This window comes from Haematobia irritans, chromosome 4 (genome assembly GCF_050003625.1).
Source record: "Haematobia irritans isolate KBUSLIRL chromosome 4, ASM5000362v1, whole genome shotgun sequence".
NCBI lineage: Eukaryota > Metazoa > Arthropoda > Insecta > Diptera > Muscidae > Haematobia > Haematobia irritans.
The window spans coordinates 66,001,470-66,014,454 of record NC_134400.1 but is presented as its reverse complement, the minus strand read 5'-3'; the positions used below and the strand labels follow the sequence as shown (position 1 = coordinate 66,014,454).

Here is a 12,985-nt window from a genome sequence, read left to right as displayed (position 1 = left end):
ATTAAAAGAAATAAACAACTATGCAATATCATCATATTAAAATCACAAGACTCCATCCGAGAAGGCCTGAAGTAATTTCAAGCGGAAAACATTGTTAGTATGGGAAAAAATTCTTAAAGCATAAGGCAGAACATTCCAACTTCTAGCCACTCTCACCAAAAATGATCTAGCATATACATTGTTCCTAATTCTAGGAATAAATATTTGTGGATTCCTAACCGATCTTGAGAAAATAAATGCACTCCTGAGAGGGATCGGCCTAGTACTGGTTATCAATGTATAAAAGAAGGACAAATTTCGGTAATCAATAAAGTTCCTAAAAGAACAGCCAAGAAAGTTTTTCACAAATTCTGAAATATGAACCCTTCGACGTACCTTGTATACAAAACGGACAATCGCATTGACTACACGCTTAATCCTATCTAGATTTATCCTAATACATCCCGAATAAATCTCAAAACCATAAAGAACTTGAGACATCATTAGGGAATGAGCAACTAGACGCCTGACGGTAAAAGGAAGATATATTCTAGACGCAAACAATTTACGTAAGCACGACCATATCTTACCAGATAAACAGTCAATATGATATTTGAAAGAGAGTTCAGTGTCTAGAACAACCCCCAAGCACCTGTGGCGATTTACAAACCCGATAGACTCATCTCCCAGAAAAAGACTCGGCATTGATGATCCACGATGCTTCTTACCAAACATTAGGGCTTTACATTTAGATGAATTGACAGTAAGGTAGTTCTCACAAGCCCAACCTGCAAAACTGTCCAAACAGGAATTGACATCACTCTCAAGAATGTCCGTGTAGCAAGAGTTGCCCTTAAATAGCAGAAAAATATCATCGGCGAACATAAATGTCTCACAGTCCCTCAAAGAAGTGTATGTTTGAAGGTCATTTACGTAAAGTATAAAAAGTAATGGCCCCAAAACGGACCCTTGGGGAACTCCAGATTGTACCGTACGGACATTGGATTCCCTTCCATTCAAACTGACAAATTGACTTCTACCCTCCAAATATGAGAGTATAAACCTACACGCTGAGAAAAAAAAATTAAACTGCTCCTTTAACTTCATAACTAGTCGAATAAAATTAATTGAATTGAAAGCTTTCGACAAATCTAAGGACACCAAAACACTAAGTCGACCACCATTCATATGATTACGTATAGATTCAGTTAATCTCAAAAGCAAGTGGGTCGTATTAAGTCCTAGTCGGAAAGCGTACTGTGCATTGCCAATCTTACAAAAGACTGACTGCATAATCTGATCCTTCATTATGTGTTCCACAACTTTCGAAATAACCGGAAGAATCGATATCGGTCTAAGATCCTCAACACAATTTACAGCTATGCCCTTCGGTATTGGCACAACGCGGGCACATTTCCAAGAGCTAGGGAATGTAGATGTCATTATAATGCAATTAACGAGGTCTACCATTACACTCGAAATGTGGGGGGAAAATGAGCTTAATAAAGTGCACCGGGATACCATCAATACCAACGGATCTAGATTTAACTTTAACTAGCGCCTCTATGATTTCAGATTCACCAATGCACATAAATGAGAAAGATTGTTCAGAGTCAAGGAAGTTTTCCAAGTGACCAACATCAAAATCAGTATTTGAGTTCACAAAATAGTCATTCAAGGTGTCAGGATCAAATCAGGATCAAATCCACTTTATATTATAAAGTTTTTTTCCTTGTCCAAAAGTCGATAAACTTTTCACTGAAGTCGTATTGTCCTTATAATTAAGTGATTTCACTTAAAAATGGGTATCATAACATGAAAGAAAAAATGTTTGGGCTAAGGTCAATTTGACTTTAATAATTCAGAAAAATTCTTTAAATTTAATGAAATTGTCTTTAAATTTGTTGTCTTTTTGCATCTTGACTACAAAGCAAAAAATCGTTCAAATATAGGACATGTTTTTCAACACTTTATTTTAAAGACGTTTTTTACTTGAAACATAGCCTAATTTCTACTGAAAGTCGAGTCTTAATTAGGAAAATAAAGTTGTCGTTAACTCATTTTTAAAGGACTTTAATAGCATACGACGAAAAAAAGCTGAAAAAGCGAAAAATTAAAATTTGCTTCCAGGAAACAAGTACACAAAACCCAAATTTAAAAGAGAATTGTGTCTTAAAATTATCCTTACTTGTATTCTCCGCGATTTTGGCTCGGAATCAATACCAAAATTTTTAAAGTAAAGACATAATCTTTGGAACCGGCATGCTTTTTTTAGTGTACGATTTTTTATCTTTGGCTGTAAAAAAAAACGTTACATACATTCACACATCTTTATTTGATCTCACTCTCTAGTTAATGCGTTCCACAAAACAGTTACAATGTTTACTCTCGAATTTATTACAAGACAAGAAGTTAGAAGTTAGTTTCTCTCAAAGTGCTCTTTATTTTGTATGTACGTATGAATGCTTTAAAGAAAGAAGAATTGGTATTGGTTTAAGACAGATGATATTATGTTGATAACAGAGTGAGGGAAAATATCGTTGGTAGTTGAATTACAAGTGCTGTTAATTTATTTGGCATTTTTCCTCGCGTTTGGTGGTCACACTATGTCCGATCAAAGTGCCCTCGAAGAAAACCATCTGTAAATTTCTTAGGATGCACTACAATAATTTTTCAAATTTATTTATAGTGCGCCTATATTGGAAGTGAAACGATCTCGTCGTATACTATACCGAATCTTCTTACTCTATTTTACAATCTTTCAAAATTGTTGCCATGGATTTTATTTTTTTATTACCAAGTGAAACCGTTGTAACAAGTATTTCTCATTTTGCATGAATATATTTTAACGGGTAAACTAGTATTGGCCATCCCCATATTATTGTTCCTCTATGGTCGGATTTTCAGTTTCAGACTTTTTATTTATTTATTACGAAGTCCAAAGAAGTGCTCCACTCTTTGTATATTTTCTGAGTTCAGGCGCATACAGACATATTGGATGACGAAAAGTTTTCTTCTTGTTTATTCGATGGAAAATAAGTGGAATACGATTACAGAAAATTTTTCGGATAAATTACTAATTATTTTTAGCAGTCTGAATTTTGCACAAGAAATTCATAATTTATCTCATGAACCAAACTTTGTTGTTTTAATGTTTGGTAATGTTCTGCGAACAATTTGAGGCTTGTGATATGACGGATCAAACCGATTCCATATTAGAAGTCAAATTGGAGGACTTAGCGAATCGTTGGTCGCGTTTACAGGCCTCATACGAGGTTTTGATGCTGTCTCCTAAAAAGATTTTAGGGAGACAGTAAAAATTAATTTTAATGCTAGCTCGGAGGCTTATTATACAGCTAGGTCCCAGATATTGGACATTCTCAAAATATCTGCAGGAGCTACGCGGCATGCTAATAGGCTGAGGTTATTTCCTTCTATGATAAACCAAGATCAGGATTATGGTAGAAGTACTTCTCAATATCTAATATATACTCCCAACCCAGTAATTCTTCCAAAAGTTCCACCGTGTGATTCTGAAATTTTCAAGGGAGGAGTGGCCATCATTTCGGGATATGTTCACGGCGGTCTATGTTAACCATCCCAAGCTTTCACCGTCTCAGAAATTGTACCACTTAAGAAACAAAACGAAGGGAGTTGCTGGGGCTATAGTTAAAAGATACACCCTATGCGATGAGAACTTTTCGTTGGCCTGGAAAGCTTTAAAAGACCGTTTTGAGAATAAGCGTGTCTTAGTGGATAATCAATTGAAAATTCTTTTTAGTGTCCCAATCGCTTTAACTGAAACGAGTGAATCAATTCAGAAGATTCACACAACTGTGAATGATTGTCTCAGCATTCTGAAGACGCTTGATGTTGACACATCTCAATGGGACCCTATTTTAGTATATTTGGTGTCCACAAAATTGCCTCATGAAACATTATCGTTGTGGGAGTAATCCCTCAAGTCCCATAGAGATTTGCCCTTGTGGTCGAAGCTTGATGAATTTTTTATTGACAGACTAGAGGTGGCTGAGCGAATAGCGGCCATAGAGACAACACGGGATACTAAAAGACATTCATTGTCATCGTCCAATAAAATTCAGTCATATAATTCGCAGGAAAAATTAACTGCTTCTTGTCCTATGTGCAAGTCTGGACATTCGATAAGATCGTGCCCTAAATTTCGTCAACTAACTGCTCAGCAAAGAGTTGATTTCGTCTACGAGCAGAAAATTTACAACAATTGCTTATGGCAGATAGATCTAATTTTAGGGAACGATTCGGAACGTTTTATTAATGTTGAGGGCTTAAGGAAAAATATATGTGGCAATACGTCTGCCTATAACACAATTTTCGGCTGGGCCTTGAGTGGTCCAATTCGAACAGAAGTTGTTCGCTCTTTTTCAACCGATGTTGTTGAATCGGATGCTGAACCCTTAAGTGAGATACTAAGGAGGTTCTGGGAACTGGAAGAAGTGTCCCGTCTTCCTTTTATTTCTGATGAGGATAAATTCTGCGAGGAATTTTACACAAAGACAACAACTCGATCGTCCAGTGGAAGATATGTTGTCAGACTACCGTTCAAAGAGGAGTTTTCGGAATCCTTATACCTTGGTACTTCAAGATTTCTCGCTTTAGCACAGTTCTACCGCAAGGAAAATAGGCTGGCAAGCGACCCTGAGCTCAATGAGCAGTATACTCAAGTTCTAAACGAGTATTTATCTCTTGACCATGCGGAAGAAGCTCCTTCTAATGAAATATCCTTTGGAGGCAAATTTAGTTCTTTCTATTTACCACACCATGCTGTTGTTCGGCCAGAACACAGATATACGAAAGTAAGAATCGTTTTTAACGCTTCTCGAAAGTCCAAGTCTGGAAGATCTCTGAACGATGTCCTACATACAGGGCCCTCTTTGCAAACTGAATTGGATATTATTTCGTCAAACGCTAGAAAGTTCTATTGGGGATTATCAGTTAAAGACGGTCACTTTCGGCATTAACTACGCCCCTTTTCTGGCTATTCGTACCCTTTTACAACTGGCCCAGGAGTACAAAGGTAAATTTCTAAATGTGTCTCAGATACGTCGATGATATACTGTCAGGAGGGCACTCAATAGACGAGGTCGTCAAGGCTCATCGATCTCACTAACGTTCTTAAAGAGGCTGGATTTCCTCTTAAGAAATTAACTGCCAATTACCCAAATCTTCTAGCTCATCTCGATCCTGATGACTTGTATGACTCAGAATTTCTCCGATTCCAAGAGTCTAGTTCAACCAAAACGCTAGGCATAAAGTGGAATGCACTGGCTGATACCTTTTCCTATTCACTAGGTCAGATACAGAATGATCATTCACTGACCAAACGCAAGGTATTATCAGCTGTCGCTCATCTCTTTGATCCAGCTGGTTGGATCACCCCCATTGTGATACGTGCTAAAATATTAATCCAACAGCTCTGGCTAGAAGGAGGAGTTTGGGATGATGTCATTAGCCAGGATTCCTATCTAAAATGGAATGCTCTCGTCTCAGATTTTACAGACCTGGATAAAATCTCAATTCACGTTGGATTCAGTATTGCCCTTCCGACAAAGTAGAAATCCATGGATTTTCCGATGCTTCGCAGGCAGCATATTGTGCCTGCGTATACATACGTTGTCAAACTGAAAAGAATGTCGTCTTCTCAAACCTACTTGCAACCAAAAGTAAGGTAGCTCCTTTTAAGAGAATATGTCTTCCCCGATTGGAGCTTAGCGGAGCACATCTACTAGCAAAACTAGTTAATTACACGATCTCTACCCTTAATATTAAATTCGACGGCATTACACTATGGACAGACTCGTCCATTGTATTGGGTTGGCTCTCCAAGCCCCCATGGTCATGGGAAACGTACGTAGCAAATCGTACAACACAGATATACGATTTAGTGCCCACTGCTGTATGGCGCCATGTATCCACGCATGATAACCCAGCGAATCTTGGTACAAGGGGGTGTAAACCTCAAGAACTTTCTACAAATCTTTTATGGTTTAACGGCCCCAAATGGTGGACAAATCCACATTCGACTTGGCCAAAAACGAATCCTCTAACGCCTCCTGAAATAGGTAAACGGTCCGCCGTTATCACAACTCATGAAATTGCTGAGGAGTTTGAAATTCTAATTAGGTTTTCCTCCTATACACGAGCGTTGAGGGTACTATCATACATATTTCGTTTTTTCAATAATTCTTTGCACAAACGTAGAAATACTGCTCGAATTTCTCTCACGATACTTTCTCAATCCGAACTAAGATTCACAAAACATAGACTAATCTCTCTCGCTCAAAAAATCTTCTATAAAACCGAATACGAAGCCCTCAAAAATTCTGGTTTAATATTAGACAAAAGCCCGTTAAAAACTTTAAATCCATTCTTTGATACAACTGGGATATTACGTGCCAATGGGAGATTAGCTGACTCCTATTTACCCTATAATGAGCGATACCCGATAATTCTTCCGGGAAATTCCCACTTTTGTCAACTGTATCTTACACACCTCCATAATTTTCTCGGACATTGGGAATGTACTCTCATGTGTAGGATGGTCCAAACAGAGTACTATATATCACGTCTCAAGCCAAGAGTTAAAGGTGTTATTCGAAAATGCAAGCGCTGCATTATATATAAGAGTAAACCGTGTTCGCAACTTATGGCACCTCTGCTTCCAGAACGATGCACAATGTCACCACCATTTAACATTTCTGGAGTCGATTTCGCGGGGCCATTCGATCTTAAAAGCTCATCGTTACGTCGATCCCCTCTCATTAAATCATATGTATGTTTGTTCGTATGCTTCGCGACAAAGGCCATTCACTTGGAACCGTGTTCCGAGCTCTCCTCGGCTGCTTTCGAAGCTGCGTTCGCCAGATTTGTTGGTAGGCGGGGGGTGCCCCAATGTATTGTCTCTGACAATGGAAAAAATTTTATTGGGGCAAGTCGTAAACTACTCAGAGAATTTCGTTTATTTATCAAAACTACAGCTTTCGATATTGCAGACAAGTACTCTTCTCACGGTTTCGAGTGGCAATTCATTCCGCCTCATGCCCCTCATATGGGGAGGCAGCAGTAAAGAGTTTCAAGCATCATTTTTGAACAATTTGCCACTGTTCTAGCTCGAATAGAAGGGGTTTGGAATTCCCGACCAATATCCTCTGTATCGGAAGATCCATATGATTTAACAGCTTTGTCCCCTGGCCATTTTTTGCGAGGATCGCCCTTAATGAATATCCCAGAATCAGAAGTCCAAAACTTGTCTCTTATCAATAGATGGAAAAAACTGAAAGCAATACATCACCAATTCGCCATTAGATGGAAACATGATTATCTTCGCAATCTCCATAAACGTTATAAGTGGAAAAATTCTTATCCTAATATACACGTTGGAGATCTTGTTGTTGTTATGGACGACTTGCTGCCTCCAAGTGATTGGCGTTTGGGCAGAATCGAAAAAACATTCCCAGGCTCTGATTCCAATACAAGAGTTGCAGAGGTTCGAACCATATCTGGGACAATCAAACGGCCAATTACAAAATTATGCTTTCTTCCTTATTTAAATTCTCAGGAGTCTTAGTAAAAAAAAAACAAACAATGACAACCTTTATTATAACTTTGTTAAAAGGCTATTGTACGAAGAGATCATCTACTAACACCCTATACTCAATTTCTTGTTACGTTGTTGAACATATCTAACAACATTTCATAATTTCAGAACAAGTAAGTTCAAATCTATTAACGTCCGGGACCTATACAGGTGTGGAATTTGCAAATTTCGACACTCTTTGAGATACTGCCCGAAATTCGTCCTTATGACTGTGCCGGAGCGAAGGCTAGTGGTTCGGAAGGAAGTACCAATACTGCATGAATTGTCTAGCGAAAAGTCACACGGTAGAAAAATGTCACTCTAATCAGACCTGCAGGAAGTGTAACAACTATCATCACACAATGCTACTCCCCGACATAAGAGCTACCCAGCGGCGTAAATCGAGAGCACTTTCGATTTAAAGCATTCACGGAGCCCTTATTTTAGAGGCAATACTCATACGATTAGGTCTTATAAAATAATCCCTTTTGTAAGACCTCTTCCTTCTTTACAAAAAAAGTTGATACTCATTCATCATTCATTGCAAAAAACAGGCCTTAAAAAAGGTCTTTGTTTACTAAGATCGCTATCCCTTTTCTCATAGCATACTTGTCGAGGCCTTTTGAAATGGCTTATCTGGGACATGTGTTTAAAGACACATTTTAAAGAACTCCTAATAGGCCTTGTTTGGTATTGCGAATTACAATGTGTTCTTACAACGAGGCAAAATAAAACGATTTTTAAAAAGCAACTCATATTCTCATAGCAAGCTCTTATAATTTACGAGCCATTTGAAAAGCCCTTATGTCGTAAGCCAATTTATAAGTTTTTCGACAACGAGTCACAAACAATATAACGGCTTAAAAGTCATGTTTTCAAATGCACACTTCTTTAATCTAAGAGACCTTTGATAAGCCCTTATGCCGTAAGTTTAAAAGTAACCGAAAGTTAAGAATAAAAATAATTTTTCACAATTTAAAGCGACACGTGTTTCATTCGGGTTTGTGATTTCGTTGGAGCAAGTCGCGGTGTTTGTTTTTTATTTTAAGTAGCTGAAGTGTCAAATATGCGGTAAGTATATATTTTTTGACGAATATTATATTGAATTACATTAGAATAATAATTTTATAATAATTTTACTTATTTATTTAGCGGCAACTTCTACCATGAAAGCCAATGTTCTGGTCAATATGTGGAAATCAAACGTCCAATACGAAATCAGTTCCTATGAAGAAGGTGATTTATTTTTTATAGTACAATTTTATATAGTACAAAATAAAATAAAAAGAATTCTGCACAAATTTTGGGTTTCTTATTTATATATGAAATTTGGAGTAGGACCTTTATAAGGTATGTAAACAAGGCCTTTTAAACAGCCTTCATCAAAAGGCATTAAATTGGCATTATTTTAAACTCCTATTAAGAGGCCTCTATTTATATATGCTTCATAAATCCTTTTGATGTATACATTATAGAAGGCCTTATTTTATCATACATTATAAAGAACTTATTTGAGGCAATTCCTAAAAGGCCTTAAAATAATGACCTTATATTAGCCCTTATGCTGTAAGTTGAAGTCGGAGCCATTGGTCGGCTATGACACCCTGTGTAAAAATACAATGAATATGTAATGGGAAGTCAATGCCTTGTGTCTGCAAATAAATGCCTTTAAAAAGGCCTTATGAAGAGCGATTTCCGCCGCTGGGTAACTGTGCGAACAAATCTAAAAGAAAACACAAGCAAACAACTTCTTGGCCAAACGTCCATGCAAGGTTGTCTAGGCCTTCGAGGCTAGGCTCTACACACTCAATTTTACAAAAACAACGGAATAACCATATTCCAACCAGAAAGAATAAATGGGCTTCCGATGCAGTTGTTCCAACACCAAACCATCTTGTTCTATCCGAGGCCATCCGCTCGCTCGCAGCAGTTCTCTGTGTCACATCTTCAGTTGCACAAGTGCAAGGCCGGCGCCATGGACAATCTTGTCTTTAATCATTGATTTGAATTTAACGTATAAATTTCTTAAACATGTTTGAATTTTTGTAAATGACTAATTGAAGTACGTCAGAATTGTAATAGAATAGTGTCAATCAACTAAAATGAATTTGTCATATGAACTTTGTTGGCAAGTGGTATCTATATTAAATTTTCATTCTTGCATCAACATCTCGCTGGTAAGGATCTCGGCTCTTTAATAAAGCCTGTCTTTGAATTCAGATTGAAACGTTTTTTTATTCTTTTACCTCATTTTCGATATATTGTCTTATTGATGAGACAAAATATTGAACTCTAGACTCAAATCTCTATTATCTACAGTCCACTCTAAGCACAGGAGGAGATTCCAGAGGAATTCAAAGGCTAACAATATACCTCGTTTAATCTATTACCAGTGCTCCACAACTCTTTCTCTCATTCTTCACTGAAAAAACAGTGAAACCATCAGGAAGAAAACATTTAGTAAATTTTAGAAAATTTTTTATATTTTTAGAAAATTTTAACTAAACAGTATTATTACGCCGATATCACAAAAATAAGTAAATATTTTTCGGCAAATTCAAGAAAATTTATTAGACATAATTATTTTTTTCCACTTGTTAAAGAAAATTTTGTAGTTTGCACGAAAAAATTGGAGTTCAAAATTGCAAGAATGTCTTTAGTGACATACGAAGTTCATGATGGACGAATTTGTAGTAAAATTTAAAAATTTAAAGAAATAGTAAATAGTAAAACTTTTTACTTCATTTTTGTATAATTTTTTCCCGCTTTTTAGTTCATTTAACTAACGTACTCAAAAAATTATTAGAGTAAACGAAACTTTCTCCATATATAATAATTCCACTTGGATCATTCCACTTGGATCATCCCCCTCTCTAAAGTTGTTCATATAGAAATCATTAAATAACGACTTGATTTAAAATCTGAAATTATTAGATGTTTATCCCCATTATTAAAATGATTAGAAGAAGTAAAACCTGGAAATTTTACTTTCAGTTTCAACCAATTCGTGCGCCTTCTATACCCTCAAGAAGCGAAATCGGTCTATATGGTGGCCTTACCAAATCCCTTACAATTTTAGGCAAATTCGATAAAAACTACGGTTATATAAACCCAAGATGCCCAAGAAGTTAAATCGGAAAATCAGTCTATATGGGTGCTATGCCAAAAACATGCACCGATACACAAAATTCAGCATACCTAATTGTGGTTCTGAAATACCTACTGAATCTAGACATCAAATCGGAGGGCGGGTTTATAAGGGGGATATATCAATATAGACCGATACACACCATATTCGACACACCTATTTGTGGTTCAATTTCAGGCAAATCGGATAGAAAAAAAGGTTTCTAGAAACCCCCAAATCCGGGGGTCGGTTTATATGGGGGCTATACCAAAACATGGACCGATATAGCCCATCTTCGAACTTCTCCTGCCTGCAAAATAAAACGAAATGACAAACTTATTATACCATTCTATGGTGGTGGGTATAAAAAGTATGAAAATCCAAAACCAAAAATATTTTTGAAAGCGATTTAATTTCAAATAGTTTTTTTTCTAAGAAATTGAAAAAAATTAAACATAGGCCTTGAGTAATTGAAATTCCGGGATTTTTGGCAAATTTTGTGAAAGATTCGGGACACTTCCTGGAGACGAAATTCCGGGACAATCCAGCCGAATCCCGGCCATCTGGCAAGCCTAACTAAAATACGAAATATTTTGTAATTCAAAACATTTTGACAATGGTTAAGACAGTCTTTTTCGGTATAGTTTTCGGAAGATCACTATTAATATAGTGGGATTTTTTGTAATACTAAAAAACTGTTTGGAAATGAAAGAAACTTATTTCGATTTCGCCATCGTTAAATGGGGTCAATAAATGCACATGTTCAGTCAATATTCCCAAGAGGGAAACACTACCCTGTAATACGACATTCACATTACACTTCCAAAACCCACTTTAACTAGATTTCAGTTATCGTATGCCCTATAAATAAGGGCTTTAAACCCCAATTTTAATAGATTTCAAGCGTAATGTATATAAGGTATAAATTTGAAATTAAAGTAACTATCTTAAAAATGGTTGCAATTTTCTTATTTCATAGAAAACATCCTTGCAATAACTATGAAATTTTGAAATTATGCAATTGCCAACGTGGGTTACATAAAGTACAATGTCCCGTTGTTTTTAAAGGTTTACTCCGTCTACCAGTCTATGGGAATGTCGGTTTACAGAAATATAAATTAGGAAGTCCAAACTTCGTTTTAACAATTGGGAGCCCGTTGGATTCTGGATTAGAACCCACGACTATGTATGTTCCACAAGGCAACTACTACGACTTGGTACCATAGTTATTCACATTACACTTCCAAAATCCACTTTAACTAGATTTCAACTGGCATTAGCCATATAAAACCCTCTATTATACATAAAATATTGTAAAGAAAATTTCCCGGGAATTCCCGCATTTCAATCCCGGGAAAGCGGGAGCGAAAAAATAGCAATTTCCCTGGAATTCCCGGGTTCCCGTTCCCGGGGGAAAAAAACCTAGTAGTTATCCATGGCAAAACCACTTTTCGACAAAAAGTTTGAAACTCTAATTCCCAACAGTGAGGCGTGGTGTACACAGACCCCGGGGAATAAAAGATTTATAGATTTCTATACTGATGGCTCCAAATTGAATGGACAAGTGGGGTTCGGAGTATATTCTAAAGATCTGGAAATTCGAATAGCGAAAAGATTACCTAACCACTGTAGTGTTTTTCAGGCTGAAATATTGGCAATAAGAGAGGTGGTGAATTGGCTGAGAAGTAATGTTCCAACAAATATTGGCATTAATATATACTCAGACAGTCAACCTGCAATAAAATCCTTGGACTCTGTGTTCCTTAACTCAAAAACGGCCATAGACTGCCGCAAATCTCTCAACGAGATGGCTGAGCAGTACAATATTCACCTAATATGGGTGCCTGGTCATAGGAACATACCGGGGAACTGTGAAGCAGATGTGTTAGCAAGGCTAGGAACTACCTTACATATTCCAGGGGAACTAGAATCTGTTGGTATGCCTCTGGCCACCTGCAAGCTCTTACTGCGTGAGAAGGCTATTATGATGGCCAATATTCGATGGGAAAATTGCAAGGGTTGTAGCGACACCAAGCAAATATGGCCCCATTTAAACTTAAACCGCACACTAGATATGCTAGTGTTCTCAAGGCGTCAGATAGCACTCCTAATATCTGCTATAACGGGTCGCTGCCTGATAGGCGAATTTGCAAAAACTATAGGTGCGAAGTATAATGACTATTGTATAAGCTGTCATGACGTGGAGGAAAAGGAATCAATTAAACACCTCTTGTGTGAGTGTCCTGCTTTTTGTGTAAGGCGTA

The 12,985-nt window shown here is 37.1% G+C and overlaps 1 protein-coding gene across 1 annotated transcript in view; it reads right to left on the bottom strand.

Annotated features, from left to right (window-relative positions):
• Vps13D (vacuolar protein sorting 13D) overlaps nt 1-12,985 on the bottom strand; it is a gene marked incomplete in the record, with an annotated part of 741,787 nt that overhangs the window by 644,439 nt on the left and 84,363 nt on the right.